Raw genomic sequence first — 16645 nt, 5'->3', positions numbered from 1 at the left:
ATCTTCTGTTCTTCTAGCCGCTCCAGGATGGTCTGCTCGTCCTTTCAAGTGGAAATTTCCCATCTCTGGAGATCTGGATGTGGTTCAGGCTTCTTATGCCATTCTTTGAAAAAGGAAACTGCTCTTTTTAACTTTACACCCACCCCACACCCCAAATCATAAAAGACATCATTTAATTGTCTTGGTCATGAATATTCCCAAGATGAGATTTTATATTTTGCTCCCATAGCTTCTGGTTTTCAGAAAACCCATGCTTGTCTTAGTTGAAGGAGTTTGGACCTGCTGATGTTGGTGTATCCCTTTCTGTATTTTTCATCCTCATTTTTGCTTCTGGATGCATTTCTTCTGGTTCACTAGCTTCATCTTCCTTAAAAGCTGCTGCTTCTGAAAGGGTTTTTGCAGCAAGAGTTGGAACTGTTTCTTTAGACTTATTTGATCCAAGTTTAATGGATATGGTTGATGCTTTCTTTGTCATCTGACTACCTATGGCAAATCCAGATTTGGAGATCTTAATAGGCTTTGTTGGGAAGTCTTCAGCTTCTTCTTCAGCTGATCGCTTCTCAATGCTGCAACTAGAACTCTCCCCTCCATTACTGGAAGAAACCGTCTTAGTTTTCACAGGTTTTTCTGCTTCTTCTTCAGGTCCTCTGGTGGCTCCAGATCATTGTGGATTCTCTGGTTTCTCCTCTCCCATCTTCCTGTCTGCCATTTTCCCTGCTGCCTTTCCATCTTCTTTTGATGCTTCTGGCATCATTCAGTATTTTGCCCATAGAATACTTCAATATTACAAGTCAAGGCTTGAATTTTTCAGCAGCTCTTTCAGCTTGGAAAATACTGTGCATGTTTTTCCCTTTTGGCTTTCTAACTCCAGATCTTTGCAACTTTCATTATAATATTTGACTTTGTCTTCTCAGGCTGCTCTTTGAAATTTTCTCTTCAGCTCTTTTACATCCTCGTTTCTTCCATTACTTTAGCAACTCTAGCTTGGAAAGCAAGTTTCAGAATCTCTTCTTAAATCCATTTTGGTCTATTTCTTGTTTCTTGTCTAGTCGTAGTTGACTAGATGGCACTTAGCAACAGCAACAGCAACACATGACCTTTTGCTCTCTTCCTGTATGATGTTTTTGATGTCATCCCACGACTCTTTGGGGTTTCATCATTAGAGTCTAGTGGATCAAATGTGTTCTTGAAATGACCTCTAAATCAGGTGTGATATGCTCAAGGTCATATTTTTACTCTTGTGGACTTATTTTAATTTCCTTCAGCCTCAGCTTGCATATGAGCAATTGGTGATCTGTTCCACAGTCTGCCCTGGCCTTGTTTTGACTGATGATATGAAGCTTTCCCACTGTTTCTTTCCACAGATGTAGCCAATTTGACTACAAATTACTAAAAATACAATTCTGTGTATTCCATTTGGTGAAACCATGTGTATAATCAGAGTCCTGGTGTGGTGTTGTAAGATAATGCACCGGACTGTAAGGTCAGTTTGAACAGCAAGGCAAGTGGTTCAAATTCACCAGTTGCTCCTCAGAAACCCCATACAGGGTCGCTCTGAGTCGTAGTTGACTAGATGGCACTTAGCAACAGCAACAGCAACACATGTATAATAATCTTTTATATTGTTTAAAAATGTATTTGCAATGAACAAGTCATTGGTCTTGCAAAAATTCTATCCTGCAATCTCCAGTATTGTTTCTGTCACCAAGGCCATATTTTCCAACTACTGTTCCTTTCTCTTTGTTTCCAACTTTTGTGTTCCTATCACCAGTAATTATCAAGCATCTTGTTTGCATGTTTGATCAATTTCACACTGAAGAAGTTGGTTGTTGTTGTTATGTGCCGTGGAGTCGAGGCTGTAAATCTACCAGCCACTCTGCACAGAAGCCCTGTACAGGGTCTCTATGAGTCGGAGCCGACTCAGTGGCACAAAACAACTAACAACAGCCAAGAAGTTTTCATAACTTTGTCCCCTATATGCTCTACCACACTCATGTATTTGCAGCAAAGGTACATAAATACCCATGCACAAATATCCTCTATCAAGCTTATATATATTTGTGGGTATACTCCCTCTCTCCCTCCCACATCTCTGTAGACTTCATGTCCATGTATACACTAATTTGTTGTTGTTATTAAATGCTGTTGAGTCTTGGTTCTGACTCATAGTGACCCATTATAGGATTTCCAAGAAGCAGCTGGTGAGTTTGAACCACTAACCCATGATTCAAACTGACTTTGCCGTACAGCATATTAACCCATAGCATCAACCCAGGACTATGCCTGTACTCCTAGATCACCATTATTGCACAATTGTGTACATAACAATATTTACCTCTGTTGTTTTTAACAGCATTTCTTACAGTATCTTCTCCTGCTTCTATCATACTTTTGCCAGCCTCCCTCTTGTGTATATTTCCTTTCCCTTCACCTGATTTAAAATGTGTCTTATGCTCCCTTCCCCTCCCATCCCTGGTAACCATCAAAAAATGTTTCTTTTAATGTGAAAACATTTTCTTTACTTTTCACAATAGTGGTCTCGTACAACATTTGTCCTTTGACTAATTTCGCTCAGCATAATGTCCTCCATATTATGAGTCTTTTAGAAGATTCCTCGTTATTCTTCAATGTTGTATCATGTAAAACTATAGTCAAAGATGTCTTATATTTTTACCTGGTGAGTTTTGTAAAGAAAATATTTTTGAATAGTTTGACATGATGGAAATCTTTTAGCAGTGTTTTGTGTCCTCTGATTTGTAAACATTTTATTTTCTTTGTTAAACTTTTTATTGTGAAGTGGGTAAAAGTTTGCAGAGAAAATCAGTTTTCTTTTTACCAGTTCATATGATTGCAGTCCCCACAAAGTAATGTCACTGTCTTACTTCCTCCATTTCCTAGTTCCTGTTCTCCTTCTTTCCTACTCCTTTATGTCTTGTGAAAATCATTCATTTGACATAGATAATTTTCTTGTTTAGATTTCTGTAATTCTAAACTATAAAGGCATGGTATAATGAAACTAAAAGAAACAAAACACAGAAAGACAAGTAGATAATTAGGAGGGAGCTAGACCTGTGTTTAAGGGGAAAAAACGGCAGTCTATTATTGAGTGAAAAACATCAGTAAGGAAGAAAACAATTAATAAAGTAGATTAAATGCCCAAGGGGACAATTCGTTTACAATGACTTCTTGTGCAGCTAGTCAAAATAGTCGATTGATGCAGCGACACGTTTTATAGGAAGCATTAAAAAGGCCAGATGGCGCAAGTTTACATGTTTACAGAGGAGCTGGGAAAGGCAGTTAAAGTCCACAAGTGCTATTCACTTAACTTGTAAGATTTTCATTTCTGTGCACAAGAAAATCAAGTCGAATAGAAATGGGAACAGGAAAAAAGAGAAGAGAAGGAAGAGTGAGAATAAGATGTGAAAAAAATGAGGTCGAAGGTGATGAAGCAGAAGAGGAAGAGGTAAAATAAACACAGCTGAGAAAAAGAGGGATGAAGGAAGATGAAAATAGAATATGGAAATAACAAGACTTCCGCCCTTGTGGAATATGAAAAACAAAACAAAACAAAACAAAAAACCCAGAAAAGAAAACCAAGAAAAGATGGTTTAATTAAAAAAAAAATTTGTGTGTTATATTAGAAGTAAATGGTTTGGGAAGATTGGAAAGGTGGTATTCCATGAGCAAGGCAGAATCTGGGTTTGATGGTGTACTGGCCTCTATTTACCTGTTGTTGTTGAATGCCATCAAGTCAGTTCCGACTCATAGTGACCCTGTATGGGGTATTCTAGGCTGTACATCTTTGCAATAGCAGAAATCCCTGACCTTGTGGTTCACATTCCAGTGCTTCTCATACAGAGTCACTGTGTTTCCCTCTGTTCATTATGTTGTTGTTGTTGTTGTTAAGTGCCGTTAATTCGATTCCGACCATAGCGACCCTGTGTAGGGTTTCCGAGGAGCAACTGGTGAGCTTGAACCACTGAACTTGTGGTTCAAACTGACTTTGCAGTCTGCCCCAAACCCAAACTCATTACTGTGAGTTGATTCTGACTTAGATCCACTCTATAGGACAACATAGAACTACCCATAGACTTTCCAAGTCTATAATCTTTATGGACGCAGACTGCCTTCTTCTTCTCCTGTAGAGCAACGGGTGACTTTGAACAACTGACCATTGGTTAGCAGCCAAGCACTTAACTACTTTGTCAGCAGGATTCCTTTTCTGTTTATTATATGCTAGTGATTTTTATGATGTAATTAGAATAGCTTTGGGATTCATCTCAATGTGATTTGCTATGGTTCTGTTACAAAAACATTAACAAATGTATCAAAAAATCACTTTACAGTGCTGTGATAATAGTACCTTCCCTGGACAATGATTGGAATAAAATTAATTCTCTAAAGAATATAGAAAGCTCACTACTTTGGAGACATTAAGATTCTGTTAAAGGTGATGTCAAGATTTGATAAGTGGTAATGACTGGCAATGGTGGAACAACATGATAAGCAGATCTAATGTCAGTGAATTATACATGCAAAGAATGTGAAATGGAAAATGGTGTGGCACTGTGGGATAGGCATTGGATTGCAAATGAAACCCACCCATCACTCCTCAAAAGCCCTATACAGGGTAGTTATGAGTCAGAACCAACTCAGTGACACTTAACAACTTAAGTGGCATTGAGTCAGTTCCAACTCAACCTATATAGGATTTCTGAGGAGTGGGTAGTGAGTTTGAATTATCTATATGTAAAGAGAGAGTCTTGGTGTGATGCTGTGGGTTAATGTGGATTTGGAAACCCTATGGTATAATTAAGCTAAAAATGACTCAATGGAACTCAACAACTATATATATATATATATACACATACAATATATATAATATATACATATATATATAATATGTGTGTGTGTGTGTGTGTGTATAGTCCTGGTGTGACACTGTGGGTTAATGCACCAGACTGCAAAGCTGTTTGAATTGCAAAGTCAGTAGTTCAAGCTTACCAGCTACTCCTCAGAAATCCTATACAGGGTCGCTATGGGTCAAAACCGAGTTGACAGCACTTAACAACAACAAATACATACATACATATGGTTGGCCCAGGATATTAGGCAGTGTTTCATTCTGCTGTACATAAGGTTGCTGTGAGTCAGCACCAACTCGATGACACCTAACAACAAGAACAATACACACACACACACACACACACACATACATATATATATACACACACACACACACACACACACATATATTAGGTATATAGTTACTACAATAAAGAAAAAAACCTTTGGTTAAAAAAAAAATGAAAGAATGATGTGGACATCCATAAATTTTGGAGAGGCAGAAAAATAACTCTGGTGTTCAAAAACCTAATAATGTCACAATTAAATCAGTTTAATCTTCCCACTTAGAGTGGGCTCCTCAATAGTAGTATAACTGACATTTTGGAAGAGGGTACCTTGTGCACTGTACAATATTTAGCAGCATCCTTGGCCTCTACCCACTAGATGCTAGTAGCATATTTCCAGTTTTTCATTCAAAAATGTTCCTAGACTTTGACAAATATTCCTGATGGGCAATATTGCCATCAGTTGAGAACCATGACTTTAGAAGCATTGGCTAAAGTTCATGAATTCACTTTATTAAAACAAATAGCCTAGGAAACTTGGGTTATTGAAAGAATTATAAGAATATATATATATATATTATAAGAATTATATACATATTATAAGACTTGAAATAATCATACACCTGCACACCCTCATTTAAGATTTTTCCACAACAGTTTCACAAACATTATTTTTCTTTTATTCCTACATATTACTTGGAAAAAAATCAGAGGATATTATATGGCTTCTTCCAATGAGAAAATTGAATCACAGGTGAAAAAATGTGGCATCTTAGTTTTCTATGCTGCGATAACAAAAATATTATAAGTGGATGGCATAAGAAACAAACATTTATTTTCTCACCATTTAGGAAGCTTGAAGTCAGAATTCAGGGTGCCAGCCCTTGGGGCTTTCTCTCTGTTGGCTGTTGAGGAAGGTCCTCATATCCTTTGAGATTCTGGTTCTGGGTGCTCTTCATGTGGCTTGGCATCTCTCTTTTTGTCTCTACTGCTTCTTGCTTGTTTGATACTTTTATAACTCAAAATAATTAAAAAACGACTGCAACTATATATTGACAGAGAACTACCAGAGGTCCAAGTCAGATTCAGAAAAGGACATGGAATGAGGGATATCATTGCTGACATCATATGGATCTTGGATGAAAGCAGAGAATACCTGAAAGATGTTTACCTGTGCTTTATTGACTATATAAAGGCTTTTGACTGTGTGGATCATGGACAGCATTGTAGAGAATGAGTATTCTGGAACACTTGGTTGTGCTCATGAGGAACTTGTATGTAGACCAAGAAGCAGTTGTTCGAACAGAGCAAGTGAACACAGAATGGATTAAAACTAGGAAAGATATGCACCAGGGTTATATTCTTACACCATATTTATTCAATCTGTATGCTGAGCACATAATCTGAGAAGCTGGGTTCTATGAAGAAGAATGTGGCATCAGGGTTGGAAGAAGACTCATTAACAACCTGTGATATGGAGATGATACAACATTGCTTGCTGAAAGCAAAGAGGGCTTAAAATACTACTGATGAAGATCAAAGACCAAAGCCTTCGGTATGGGTTGCACCTCAGCGTAAAGAAAACAAAAAGCCTCACCACTGGGCCAATAAATAACATATAAATGGAGAAAAGATTGAAGTTGTCAAAGACTTCATTTTGCTTGGATCAACCATTAGCACTCATGGAAGCAACAGTCAAGAGATCAAGTGACAACTTGCATTAGGCAAATCTGCTGCACAAGATCTCTTAAAAGTGTTCAAGAGCAAATATGTAAGTTTGAGGACTAAGGTGTACCTGACCCAAGCCATAGTATTTTCAATAACCTCAGATACAAGTGAAAGTTGGACAGTGATTAAGGAAGACCTTAGAAAAATCTATACTGGAAGAGAATATTAAAAGTACCATGGACTGTCAAAAGAACAAACAAATCTGTGTTGGAAGAAGTACAGTCAAAATACTCGATAGAGTATGGCCAGACTTTGTCTCTCATACTTTGGACATATTATCAGGAGGGACCAGTCCCTGGATTATCATGTTTGGTAAAGTGGAGGGTCAGAGAAAAAGAGGAAGACCCTCAGCAAGATGAATTGATACAGTGGCAGCAGCAATGAGCTCAAATGTAGCAATGATTATGAGGTTGGCCCAGGACCAGGCAGTATTATGTTGTGTGGTGCATATAGTCACTCTGAGTTAGTGCCGACTCAATGGCACCTAATAACAATATATCAAAAGATATTGATTCAAGGTATACTCTACACTAATCTTGCTTCCCAAATGGAATTATAACTATTGGGCATCGAAGTTAAGATTTACAACACATATTTTAAGATTTACAACACATATTACTCTTTTCTAAAACTTTTTATTATGAATTAAATGAAGGTTTATGGAGCAGATCATTAGTTTTATGTTCAACAAATCATACATTTCATTTCATCTCAATAATTGCAACGCCTTCAATATAACATCGCTTATCTTACTTCTTCCCTGTCTTTCTGATTTCCATTCCTCTTTCTTTCCCAACCATTCTGAATTTTGTCTTTGGATAATGCCATTGTTTTGATTTTGGATGGTTGGCCATTCTATGATGTGTGTATCTCACTAGTGTTGTTGTCCCCCCTATAAATCTATCGCTTGGTTGAAAATGGAGCCATGGGGGTGTGTTCAGTTCCAGACCAAGTGGTAGGTAATTAGAACAGAGAAGAGAGGCTAACCACAGATCAACCACAAAGAAGGCAGGAAATGACCTAACGTGTCAGGAAAGTCTAGTAAAAGAAACGATAGAAGAGGGAGCTTTCCTCCAAATCAGGCATGCAGAAAAAAGACTAAGACTGACTTGATATAATGGAAAAGAAGTATATCAGACCCAGAAAGAAATGACCAATTATGGGTCCTAAATTATGATAGGAAAATGTAGGAACAAGGAGACAACTATGACGTGACCCTGATTCCTGGTGTGGTGCTGTAGGGTAAGTACTTGACCATAAGGTTGGTTTGAACTGCAAGGTCAGCAGTTTGCCTGTATAGCCGAACCAGTCGCTCCTTGGAAACAGGGTCACTATGAGTTGGGACTGACTCAACAGCACATAACAATATAAGGACACCCAGAGCCTGCCCTGAAGGAAAACAATATGAAAAATGAAACCAAGAACTCAGGGCTAATCACAGAGCTTCTTTGCATTCGTTGGTACCTTTGTTTTGTACCTGTGTAGTTACTGCCTATTCCTATTGAGCTGTGGCCTCCTTCAAGGAATCTAAGATGGTACCTGACATTGATTTTCCTTCCATCCAAGACTGGATACTCACATTAATCACATTCTCATATAGGCAGATGGATCCTGGAGAAAATATCCTCAGTAAATCTTGTTTCCATCAGCAACTCAGCAGGAAACAGATGACATTCTTAAATGGGGATATGATGAGAGTTCAATGATAGAACTGTTTACAAATTTATAATATGTTAAGGAACACCAACGGGATAGTGATGAGCCAGGGGTTATTCATGTCAGGGAGATATTTCCACTCTTAGACCAAAAGGGACAGAACATGAAGGGATTGTAGCCATAGCTGAGGATGTGTTCATGGGAGAGGAGCAACCTAATAAAAGCTGTGGCCTACATTCTCTACAGAAGAATGTAACTACTACCAACCAAACTCTGAACTGGGGGGGAACACTACCCTGATCCCACTGTTTCCTCCCTCCCTCCTTTCATGCAATGCCTACTTGTTGGTACCTCCCATTGGTGGAACCTAACCAATGGGCAAGGAAGCCCACTGTAGCAGCCCACAGAGGGCAGCCTCTGGGTGTGGAACTGAGTGGAACACAATATAAAACGGATCTGAGCTACAAAAGGAGACTATCTAAGATATAGTTAGATTGAACAACACTACCTTTATGTTGGAGTCCTGGTGTGGCACTGTAGCATATGCACTGGACTGCAAAGTTGGTTTGTACTGCAAGGTCGGTGATTCTAGCTGTCCAGTGGCTCTTTGGAAACCCTATACATGGTCACTGTGAGTCGGAACCAATTCAATGGCACTTAACAATAATTCCTCTAACAGTTAAAATAATTTTGAATTTGAGATCTTTCTGAAAGAAGTCAGAATTAAGATGAATTTTATTTTGTTTAAACAAAGAGAAAGATTTGTTATGTAATTGAGTGGCATAAATAAAATTTCTTTGGGGGTTTATTGTTGTCACTGAACCTTCTTGATATAAAGATATGAAATCATTTTAAAGATGTATACCTATTTAAGCAATTGCTATGGTATTTTAAATAACCATTATCTTTTGTTGTTAAAGCAATCATACCTCCAAAGATCTGCTGATTCTTATTTGCCTGTTCAGAGAAAAATGTAATTAAACTCTTTTAATGCACTTTTTGCTACCCAATTGGCTTCCCCAAGCACACTTAGACTGGACAGGGATTTTCTATAGTCACATGTTTACCTCTGGTGTGTCCTTTATGAACATGATAACAACCATTACATAAGCAAACCATAGAGGGTCTGATTTCTCACTTGATCTGTATATTATTTCTTTTCCTTTGTGTTAGCGCTTCTGCACCTGTGTTTGAGTTAACTCTTGGCTCCAAGGACATTTGGAGTATGATTAGAATATTTAAAAAGCAGCAAGTAAACAGATCTCATAATTAGCTGATTGCCTGTATAGCCGAACAGAAGAGATTTTTGTATTGTTAGAGGAGCTCAACGCAAGCAACCCTTTTAAGAACCTAATAAACTTCCACATTTTCAGGCCTGACCTGGTCATTTGGCGTCAGAGATCACGGGGTCATGCGCAGGACAAAAAGCTTCTTCTAGAACCTTTGTTAAAGTATTTTACTTTGAATGGGCAAGTACTAAGCTGGAGGATTTAGTCAATGAGAAAAGGCTTGAGAAATGGATTGGGCAGGATTGAGGAGCTGGCATTTTATTTTAATTGTCTATTGGGATGTGAGGCCTCATGATCCCACCAGCAAGGATAACAAAGGAGGAGGAAGGCAGAGAAGAGGTAGGGTAAGGAGAGAAGGCTAGAGAGATAGCCAGAAATTTGTGTGGATGAAATAAAAAAGTTTATTCCTTGATACTTTCCCACAACCATCTGAAGTGACTTTTTTTGGTGATCCTATTGCTTCTGGTGTGGCGCTGTGGGATTAAACACTCAACCTCAAGGTTTGTTTGAACCATAAAGTCAGTGGTTCAAACTCACCAGCTGTTCCTGGAAAACCCTATACAGGGTCTCTGTGAGTCAGAACTGACTTGACAGTACGTAACAACAACAATTGCTTCTAGGAGTCCCGATGTGGCACTATAGATAAGCACTGGATTGCAAGGTTGATTTGGCCCACAAGATCGGAGATTCAAACCTACCAGCTGCTCCTTGGAAACCCTATACAGGGTTGCTGTGAGTTAGCATGACTTGAGGGCACTTAACAACAGCAACAGCAACATTACTTGTCAGAGTCCTGGTGTGGCACTGTAGGATAAGCACTGGACTGCTAACCGCAAGGTCAGCGGTTCAAACTCTCCAGCTGCTCCTTGGAAGCCCCATACAGAGTTGCTATAAGTCAGAACTGACTGGCGACACTTAACAACAACAATTGCTTCTCACAAGGTTGGTGATTTGAGTACACCAGTTGGTGTGGAAGAGACATGAGCTTTCAGCTCCTGTAAAGATTATAGCCTCAGAAACCTCTACAGGGCTGCGACTCATCAGAACCAACAAGACAGCACTTATGCACCACAAAACCAAAGCGTCTCAAGCTTCCCCTGTTAGAGTACTAACAATTCCATTTTCTATCTACCCCTCCTAGACCAGCACTGCCAAAAGAGCTTTATGTCTTATTGGACTTATTCTGTATACATCCTGTAACTACTAAGCATTTGAAATGTGGTTATAGTGTTTGAAGGAGTGATGTGTTCATTTTATTTCATTCAAATTCATTTCAGTTTTAAAAGTTACATGTTGTTGTTGTTGTTGTTAAGCACTGTGGAGTCTGTTCCAACTCATAGCAACTTTGTATAGGGTATCTGAAGCCTTATCTTTCTCCTGTAGAGAGGCTGGTGGACTCGGAACCGCAGACATTGTGGTTCACAGTCCAGTGCATATCACAGAGCCACCAGACTCCTCAAGTCACATGTGGCTACTTATTATTGTATTGAAGCCCAGAATTCTAGATGATAAGGAAGGTTTGTAAGAGTAGGGAACCACATAACTCATCATTGTGTGCCTGAATCATAGGAGGCATTCAAGAAATATATGTCATATGAAGGAAAGGAAGAAGAGATAAAGGGAAGAAGGGAGGGAGGGAGAAATGAGAGCATCTGACAAGTGGGTGAGCATGTGGCAGGAATTTGGAAGGATGACGAATACTGGCACTGTGTACCTCTTGGGTTGGAGAATTTGCTTTCTGCTCTAGAACAGCAATTTGAGCGCACTAACTCACAGCAGTTGAGATTTGAGAAGCTTGATCACCTGGAATGTAGTGGTGGCTTAGCCCTCATAAGCATGTGACATTCCATACTTAACTACTTTGGATGTCTATTCTACCTTTATGAAATTAAATGAGTTCATTCCGATTTCTTGTCTAGTTCTGGTATTGTTAAAGAAAGGAGGAGAGAGAGATGGGGAGAGAGGGAGAGAAGGAAGGAAGGGAGGAGGGAAGGGATATCAGGGCACTTAACTTTTAAAAAGGCAGAGCCACAAGACCACAGTCTTTGGGGATACAGTGATCAATTTGCAGTACATCGTCCACAAAGGCAAAGTTGTACAGCCTATTTTTGTGGGTAGTGACTATGATCTCAAAAGCTCTTGAGTGACCATCTAAGGGGACACTACTGATCTCTCCCTGTGCGGAGGAAAGAAGAGGGACGAAAACTGAAGATTCTTGGAAACAATTACTCATGCAACAAGTGAACATCAGTCTCCACAACCCCCAGACCACAAGAACCAGATGGTGCTTGGTTACCACCACCAGCTCCTCTGAAAGGGGTCACAGCAGAGGGCCCCAGATAGAATGGGATGAAATGTGAAACAAAACTCAAAATCGTAAAAAAGACGAGGTTTACTGGTCAGAAACAGAATACAGAAACTGAAGACTATGGTCTTTGGTCAGCCTTCAGGTTTGGTACTGAACTCACCCTTCATGCTTGTGGCTCAATTTTCAGTGAAGCAGTAGATAGGTATGTAGGGGAAACAACAACACTAGTGAGGTATGCACACCATAGAATGGTCAACCACTCAAGATCAAAAGGGCAGTGTTTACCTAAGGACAAGATTCAGTAAGGGTTGAGGAAGAAGGAGGAATGGGTACAAGAATCACAGGGAGGAAGTGGAAGAAACGATGCTACCTTGAGATTACCACTCTTGAAATGAAACGAAATGTAGGATTTGTTGAACATAAAACTGATGATTTGCTCTATAAACCTTTACTGGATTCACAATAAAAAGTTAAAAAAAAAAACATTCAAGTTAAATGGCTACAACCATTTAAGTATTTTAAAAGAATATAGAAATTAATGAATCATGCATGTAGTTTTAATAAAAGTAAAGTAAAATAAAAAATTAAAAAGACATTACTATTGTTGTTATGTACTGTTGAGTCAGTTCCCACTCACAGCAACCCTGTATAGAGTCTCTGAAGAGTAAGTAACTCTGGTAGCGTAGCATTTACAAGTTGGGCTGCTAATCTCAAGGTCAGCAATTCGAAACTGCCAATGGTTCCACAGGACAAAGATGAGGCTTTCTGCTACCATAAAGATTCACAGCCTTGGGAACCCTATACAGGGTCAATATTTATGAGTCAGAACTGACTCCACAGCACACAACCACAACCACCATAGGGTCCCTGAGGCTTTAAACCTTCATGGGAGCAGAAAGTCTCATCTTTCTCTCACAGAGGCTGATGGGCTCAAACCGTGGACCTCGTGGTTCGAAGTCCAGTGCTTAAAGTAAAACTTTAAAAAAAGCAGAGACATTAAATATAACTTTATTTACGAAATGCAAAGTTTTTTTCAGCTGTCCACTGTCAAGTATGAAGGGTTTTTCAGTCTGATGTCACATTAAGTTCAGTATTACATCCTAACAAACTGAGACGAAAGCAGCTACTTGAAAACATACTTCTTAATGTGTAAAATGCATAGTAGCATTTCCTTTTTAAATGACAGAAAATTTAGAAGCATTTGTTTTGACTGTGCAAATAAATATGAACTTTTAAAGTTATTATAACTACTGAATTCAATATTTATGATGCTAAATTTATAGGCATTCATAAACTAATGTGTAGTCTCAAAGGAAAGTGCCATTGATTTTGCCTTTAAAATTTTTAAAATTTTTCCTAAGAAAAGGTAAAACTTCATATTCTTTAGTCAAATTCTTTATTCAAACTTATATTCTTTAGTCAACCAAATATATGTTTTAAATATAAATGCAACGTATATATGACAAACAAGAATTGGAAGCTAGAGAAAAGCTCACCAATTATTTGGCCACATTGATACTATTGTTAAGTGCCATCAAGTTGGTTCAGATTGGCTTTCCGAGGAGCAGCTGGTGGATTTGAACCACCAACCTTGTGTTTTGTAGTGCAGCGCTAATCCTATAGTGCCATTCTAGGAGTCCACACTAATACTTATATTAATATTTTGCTGTATTTTTCTTGTTTGTTTATTTTGGGTATTATAGTTTTAATTATGTACTAGATACAATATGTATATGTTCTTAGATATTTCATTTATAAATAATGGAATGTTTCAGACCTTCAGAAAAATGTAGAAAACAATACACAGCACATCATGTGCTTACCATTCAGATTTCAAAAATGATAAATTTGGACATACTTGTTTCAGATCTCTTTCCTTATGTTTCTAAATAACAAAATTGCAGATATAACCCAAGTGCATCCTATTCCTTCCTTCTGTTGCCCTACTAAAATTCTTCTTTATTCCTGTTCATGATTTCCTAATTTTCCTTGCAAAAATATTATTCCTCAATTTAAATTATTGTTTTACGTTTAAAAAACAACTTGCATTCGTAATAAAGTTTTCTGTCTGTATCCATGTTGGTACATATGCATACTGCTCATCTTTCAAAACTGTTAAATGGCATTTCACCGATGAAAAACCCTCAGCTATTTCCCAATTTGCCTGTGCTATACATTAGTGGTTTCCACAATTGTACTATTAGATAACGTTGTAACAACGTTGTTTACACATATCCTTGTGAATATATGTGAGAATCTCTTTAAGGTAGAGACCTAGATTGATGGGTTGTATGGTAGAAACATATCTTCAAATTTCCTAGCCAGTTGCTGTCAAGTAGATTCCTGCTTATGGTGACTTCATTTGTGTTGAATAGAACTGTGCTCTGCAGAGTTTTCAGTACCTGATATTTTAGAAGTAGATGACCAGGCTTTCTTCTTAGCCACCTCTGGGTGGAATTGAGCCTACAAAACCTTTCAGTTAACAGCCAAGAGTGTCAAACATTTTCACTACCCAAAGACTCTTTCAAATTTATTGGAGATTGATCCAAGTAATTTAACTAATTTACAGCCTGGCTAGCAATATTTTTGTATTGGTATGTGCCATCAAGTCGGTTCTGACTCACAATTAGCTAGGATAGGATTTTTGAGGAGCGGCTGATATGTTTGGACCTTGACCTTGTGGTTTGTAGTTCAGTTCTTATCCTACAGCACCACAGCCAGCAATATAGGAGTTCTCATTTTACCTCATCTTCACTAACAATGAGCGGCTTAGACTTTTAACGTTGACTAATTTGATGTCTATAAGATGGTATCTCATTGTTTAAAGTAATATTTCAATGATTTCTGGCAAGGTTGAAAGCTTTGTATTTGTTATTTAGATTTTCCCTCCTGTAATCTGCCTCCAAAACCTTCCCCTTTGGTTATTTATCTTTTCCTTGATTTGAAGAAGTCTCTGGACCAATTTATAAATTTTTATGAATAATGAATATTAAAATGGATTTTATTTATTCATGTTAGCCTCATTCTTGTTTAGTAATAATTTATTAACATATGCATGCTGAAAATTTTATCAAAAGTTTAAGGTGAGTTGGGGTTTTATTTTATTAGTATTAATCCAAACTGTGACAATTAACTTTTATTTTTTAAGAATGCAAAGAAGACCCCTACCATCTGTTGTTATTATTAAGTGCTGTCAAGTTGGTTCCTACTCATAGCGGCCTTTTATTGGGCTTCTCAGGATTGACTGGTGGGTTTATACTGCCAACTTTGTGGTTAGCAGTCCAGTGTTTGTCCTAAAGTGCCACAACAGAGCTCCAAACATCTGTTAGCATATTGAAAACACACTTATTGGAGATAACAAAAGGTCCACTAATACTATTTCACTTCCCTGGAAAATCTTTTTATCCCTACCCAAACACAGAACTTCCAGTTCAAAAACATTCTCACTAATAGGTTTTTCTTCAGCTTGAGGTTCTTTTTGGGCTCATAGACTATAAAATCTAACTTCCAGAGAAGAGTGGAATCACTACATGAAAACCTAAATCACTTTATCAGTCATTTTATAAAGGTATGGGTGCTTGTGATTAAATTCCTTTTGTATCTTCCACATATTTGAAAATTAAAGCTCATATATTTATGGTTGCCCATAGTTGGGTTTTTTGGTTGTTGTTTTTTGTTCTCCCTTGTCCGATTCTATTTGCATTTGCTTTTCATCTCATCAGCCACAACAAACATGGCCCTGGTTACTTCTAGGGAGTTACAGAAAATGAGGGATCAAAGTAATGATATGTTGAAGCAAAGATGCCTGTTCTCTTGGCATTATACAGACCTGGATAAAATTCTCACTCTGTCTTTTTTTATCTAAATCCACTTGTCGCTTACCTCCAAGCTTCAGTTTCATTATCCATGAAATGATGGGATGAGAAATCTTAGAATAATAGTTTTAGCTGTGAGTCTGTCACATTAGTTCTGTTACATAGGGTGTATCATTTAATCAGTACACCTTGAGGAATCAGCAACTACCTGTGTACCAATGCGTTATACGGGCTTATGTATTGCTTTGTTACAAGAAGCTACACCATTAGTATTTCAAAAACCAGCAGGTTCACTTAGATTTCAATGAAATGTGTTTGTTGTTGCTGTTGTTAGGTGTCACCAACTTGGCACCGACTCATAGTGACCTTATCCACAACAGAACGAAACACTGCCCTGTCCTGTGCCAACTTCACAGTCCTTGTTAAGCTTGAGGACATTAATATTTCTAGAATAAGACAAAAGGACTAGAAATCTGCGTTTTAAAATTAGCTAAGGGAAACCTGATGGATCACTTGCCATGGACAAGAGGGACTAACTGGCGCTCAGATATTATGTTTGATATAACAGTCACAACAGTGGACTTGAACATGCTGGCGAATGTGAGTTTGACTTAGGAACAGCCATGATGGTGTTCCTTTTTTCCATAAGGCCAGCAGGAATTTGACTTGACTCAATGGCTGCTAGCAATAATCACCACAGAAAAACCAGTAAGGAAT

The 16645-nt window shown here is 38.1% G+C and overlaps 1 pseudogene; it reads right to left on the bottom strand.

Annotated features, from left to right (window-relative positions):
- Positions 1-172: 172 nt before the first annotated feature.
- On the bottom strand, positions 173-709 carry LOC102813474 (annotated as a pseudogene).
- Between the last annotated feature and the right edge of the window lie 15936 nt (positions 710-16645).

Source organism: Chrysochloris asiatica, unplaced genomic scaffold, assembly GCF_000296735.1.
Source record: "Chrysochloris asiatica unplaced genomic scaffold, ChrAsi1.0 scaffold00141, whole genome shotgun sequence".
In the NCBI taxonomy this organism is placed as follows: domain Eukaryota; kingdom Metazoa; phylum Chordata; class Mammalia; order Afrosoricida; family Chrysochloridae; genus Chrysochloris; species Chrysochloris asiatica.
Note: the sequence above shows the minus strand (reverse complement) of the source record. Positions and strands in the feature narration are given on the sequence as shown.